General features: G+C 38.0%; 1 pseudogene; it reads right to left on the reverse strand.

Annotated features, from left to right (window-relative positions):
- Nucleotides 1-4,163: 4,163 nt before the first annotated feature.
- On the reverse strand, nucleotides 4,164-5,257 carry LOC139849554 (24-methylenesterol C-methyltransferase 2-like; annotated as a pseudogene).
- Nucleotides 5,258-5,465: the final 208 nt, after the last annotated feature.

The raw sequence follows: 5,465 nt of genomic DNA on the forward strand, positions 1-5,465 counted from the left end.
TAGTACTTTGATTTTATCATGTCCGATGAGAGTCCCGGAATGATGGGGATATTCTAGACGTGTTCTGTTAATGTCGGTTACCAGGTGTTCACCATATGAATGATTTTTAATTCGCGGGTTACGCGTATTATTTTCTACCCGGGTTACATGTACAATTAAATATCTGGAAATCTTGTGGTCTATTAAAATGATGAAAATGAATGATTATGATAAACTAATGAACTCACCAACCTTTTGGTTGACACTTGAAAGCATGTTTATTCTCAGGTATTAAAGAAATCTTCCGTTGTGCATTTGCTCACTTTAAAGATATTACTTAGAGTCATTAATGGCATATTTCAAAAGACGTTGCATTCAAGTCGTAGAATTCAATAAAGATTATTATTAAGTAAATGACAGATTAGGTCATTTATAGTTTGAATATTATGAAATGGTATGCATGTCTGTCAACTTTCGATGAAATGAAAGTTTGTCTTTTAAAACGAATGCAATGTTTGTAACATGTATCATATAGAGGTCAAATACCTCGCAATGTAACCATATGTTATTGTATTCGTCCTTATGGATTAGGACGGGTCGCTTCACAAACTACCCACTTAAGGCCTTGCCAAATGCATTTTCCAATCGAATTCAATTGGGATGAAAATAGCGAGCAGTCGTCCACGATTTGTTCAGTAGATACTGTTGAGTCCCCAAAATAATTAAGGATTTAATTATGACAAAACTGTAATTTATTTGCTCTAAAATGTTATGTGCAGCCAGCACAAGTTTATTTATGTATAGACAGCAAATATTGCTATGTCAAGTGTTCAGTATGCTGCCTAGTCTACCAGCACAAGGTAGAGTGTATTCTTCGAATCAGCACAGGATGAGTACTCAGCAATTCAAGAATATCAAGTGACTCAGCATAAGAAGAACCAGTAAATCTGGTAAGCAGCATACAACACAAGACAGCCATGCTCCATTACAAGCATGGTGGTTTCCTGAGTGGTCTACATCAATTGTACTATTCAACAGAAGTCAAAGACAAAGTTGAACAGGAAAGGACACGCGTCGGTGGCTGACAAGTGACCTTACAAGACCACGTGGGAATGCAGAAGTTTAACGCATGTGCAGACATGTGTTATACTTTGTCAACGCCTAGGGAACACAACATTCTATTTGTTTAAACAAATAGTGGTGCCAAACCGAATTGGGGTGTTCCTGCAAATAGCTACCAAAGAAGAAAGAGGAGAGCACGCTCTCTGATGCAATTGTCCCCACAAGTACAGACATTCTATGTACCAGTGGACAATAGAACCATTACACGATTAATAGAACTATTATAAATTGTTGTATCCACTATTGTAACAACTAGTGGTGTGGGTTTTGTTATTTAGAGTCCAAAACGTGTAATAGCTTTGAGTCTATCCTCATAGCTATACTTAGGTAGATCTATATCAACCAACTATCATTCCACCAAAGATAGTTGTAATTCTTTGTGATTTAATCAATAAAGAATAACAGTTGAAAAATTACCTTTGACTCTATTTAAATTACATGCTTGAATACTAAACTGTGTTTAATTGGTTTGTTAATTAAAAGAAATTGTATTCACCCCCCTCTACAATACTCCTGTTGTTTATCAAGGGACCAACATATACACTATTGATTGTAGGTAGATTCCACCATTTAAGGACGTGATTCTATAACTCAATAGCACGGGAACACTGAGTGAGGAGATGGTCTACGGATTCAACATAGATATTGCATATGGGACAAAGCATGGAATCTAAATCAATGCCTCTTTTATCTAGCTCGACTATAACCGGTAACCTTGATTGTAAAGATCTCCAAATAAAGATTTCCACTTTGAGAGGGATAGCTTTATTTTTGAGAGTTTTCAAATGAGGAGTCGGGATTGTGGACGATAGCGAGATGTCGATTAGATTTGATAACCCTTTTGAGAGTTTTTTATTTTATTTAAGTTGTAAGAAAAAAACAAACAATTAATGGGGCCAACGAAATTATTCAGCTCCTTACCGTAATTTGTTTTGGGCCCGGAACAGATACCTGGTTGACTGTTTCATAATTTTTTTAGGCCCTAAAAATATTGAGCCCTGAGCAATTACTCAGTCTACTCCTATATTGGGTCGGGCCTGAGAACTACAAACTTCGGTGATTTGTATTTGTGGCTCGGATGGAATAGCTTCAATCCATGACAACAAATCTTGATGAAGAGTGAGATTGAGAGCGAGAATGGCACTCCTACTAGCATTAACTTGTCATCGATGAGGATGGAGATATCATAAATTTGTCGTATGCTGGGTAGATGGAAAACAGTCGCAGCGGGTTGAACTAGTAGTAAAGAAGTGAAAGGGTTAGTTTTTGTGTCGGAGGTAGTAGCGGACGATATGGGGGTGTTGGAACGAAATGGATCATGAAGGCGGGGCCTGATTTTGGAGGTTCACAGCCAATACTTTTGGTTAAAGAGCTGGTGGTGGTAGCATGTAGTTTAATAGGTTTGGACATGACATTGGTAGTGTCGGTGCATGTCGTTAGGGAAGGTGATGAGAGCGGTGTGACGAGATGGTTAGATATGATCTCAAGTTGGTGTTTAGTGGTGGTAAAATGGGTAGCGAGGTGATTGGATATCTTTTCGAGTAGACGGTTGGTGGTGCGGTATTGTTGATAAGAATATCTAATGTGGCATCGAATTTGGTGATGATGTTTATCTTATCAACGAAAGTCGCAAAGGACTCACGTTGACTCAATGAAAGCACCATTGATGGAAGACTAATTCAAGATGATCAATCTTCCAAGAATAATAGGCTAAAAAACGAACTTTTGCTTAAAGCAATTTTATTCATTCATATATTTCAAACAATGAAGTGCATACATAATATATATTATATATATATATATACATACATACATATATATATATATATATATATATATATATACACACACACACACACACACTAAAAGCCATGAACTTGTTTAGTTCATGATGACAAACATGTAAATACCCCTAACTTCGGAGATATATTCACAACTAGGCTTTTTTATTTAAACACCCCCCCCCCCCCCCCCCCCCCCCCCCCCTTCCTTCTTGACAACCTTTTTTCGCATCGTTTTTCATTCCGTTATTTTTTGAACATCCAATTAATTTACCGGTAACCAACCAAAAAACACAAATCGTTAATCGATGCAAACTACCTCGAATCAAAGCGCGAGTTTATTTTCCTCGTTTTAAATGAAGATAAGGTATTTAGCTATCTTTCTACAACATATACCATCCACAAAATGTTTATTTACATTTTTTTTATTCTATTCTTTTGTTCACAATCATATTTTAATTATGATAATGTACGTAGTTCATCGAGCCAGACAATTAAGCTTGGTCCATGGACGACCCATTAGTATTCCCCTAAAACTTTAATTTCTTTTTATAAATAGAGGGGCTAACCCTACTTTTAGGGGTCTAAGCGAGAGGATTATTGTCACCGTAGGGAAACCCTATGGCTTCTCGTACGGTTTTTTTCCATGGTCGTCGATTGGTCCCGTCGACCGACTGCCGGGCAAGCCTTTAACCATCCCTTCGAGATCACAATCCTTGCTAGGGTTTTTCACAATAACCAGACCGTATTGTTCAAATCATTGATGTCAAACCCTTATCTTCTACAATCGAGCATATATCTAACCCTCGGCGAAAATATGTTTGATCAAATTCTAAATTATTAGTTATTATGTCTAAAAATTATGTGTAACGTAACACGTACTAAAACACCGTATGACCCGTTCCATCAAAGAGGATGGTTTTTTTAGCGGTTGTTAGTTGCGTTTTTTCCCTCCAACGAAGGGTACTTTTGTTAGAGAATGAATCATCTAATGTGTTAATATATTCGTTTATACTAATAAAAGCTACAGTCACTACTTATGAAACCAACAATTACTTAAATAATCTAAGGGTAATGGAAACGTGCATAAATACACAAATCCACTTCATATTATTCTCAACCAGATAATATTAACTGTAAACATAGACCAAATGCATATAAGCATGCACGTGGAATACTATAACCATATATACAACAATAACGTCCAATCACGAGCTTGAGTATGGAAAATACTATAAACATATTGGTCAAAGGGTCAAATGGTCATGATTCATGTGCGTATCAGGTTTTTTTCAACAAAATCATATGCATCGGACTAAAAATCCCAGTTTCACCAGCTCTAGTCAAATAATCAGCAGTCTTAAACAACATTTCATGAACATCAGTTGTCCCTTTTGGTGCAACTTTAACCGTTTCAAGCACCATTACCACAATATGATTCCTCCAATACGCAATTTGCCCCATTTTCAACCTCGACCACCATGGTTTCGATGGCGGTTTCGCTAAATCTTTCTCTTTCACAACTTCAAACCCTACTTTCTTCGCCACCTCAGCAATCTCATTGTAAGATCTCATTCCAGGTAACGCATCACCTCTTTCAATCCCTTGAATTACCTCCACGTGTTCAGGATCTTCACTTTTGTACAATTCAGTCGTCACCCATTCATACGATACGTACATCGATCCAGGTTTCAAAACCCTATAAATTTCACCGTACACATCTTCTAATTTAGGCGCGTGACACGTGGCTTCGATCGAAAACGCACCGTCAAAACTATTGTCTTCAAACGGCATTTCTAAAAAATTACCACAGACGACGTCGCATAAGTGATCTAACCCAACTTTTTTGTTATGTGCTTTGGCACGTGACACTTGATACTCGTTAATAGTAATTCCAAGAACGTTACAACCCGAATGTGCCGCAATCACACGCATCGGACCTCCACACCGCACCCGGCATCCAGGATCTTCTGACCCGGTTTCACTCCGATCAGATCTACCGCCATTTGTTCGTGATCAGATCTACCGCCATTCGTAAATATCCGTCACCAACTCTAAAGGGTTGGTTGAACCAACTTCACCTTGGGGCCTTGCCTTTCAAAAAAAAAAAAAAAAAAATCCGTCACCAGATTATAGAAAGTATCAACGAAAGCTGGAACGTTTTCAGTCTTCTCGATCTGTTTCGGCCGGCGAAAAAAGGACCAGTACTGATTGTAATTATCTTGAACGTTTTCACGCTTAATTGAACCGCCGGTGAGATTAACGGCGTGTTTGCCTTTTTGTTCGGCGGAGCCGAGAAGGCAGACGAACCAGTAAAGGCCGCCGACGAGAAGTAAGGCGGTGCAGACAAGTGTTAGTGAATCCATGGGTGTGAAAAGTAGGAGTGGGTTTTAAGCTTTATATATGATAAGTTGTTTGGGTTTGGATGTCATGTAACTTTTTTTAATGAATGTTTCTAAGATTTTATTTAATTAATTTATTAAAATTAATTAATTTATGAAGGGGTTCGTGGTTGTCCCTACCCAGTTATGCCACGTCAAAGAATGAGTATTTAGCCCTTAGACCGTTTGTAATGCGGTGGCA

Source organism: Rutidosis leptorrhynchoides, chromosome 5 (assembly GCF_046630445.1).
Source record: "Rutidosis leptorrhynchoides isolate AG116_Rl617_1_P2 chromosome 5, CSIRO_AGI_Rlap_v1, whole genome shotgun sequence".
NCBI classification, from domain to species: Eukaryota; Viridiplantae; Streptophyta; class Magnoliopsida; order Asterales; family Asteraceae; genus Rutidosis; species Rutidosis leptorrhynchoides.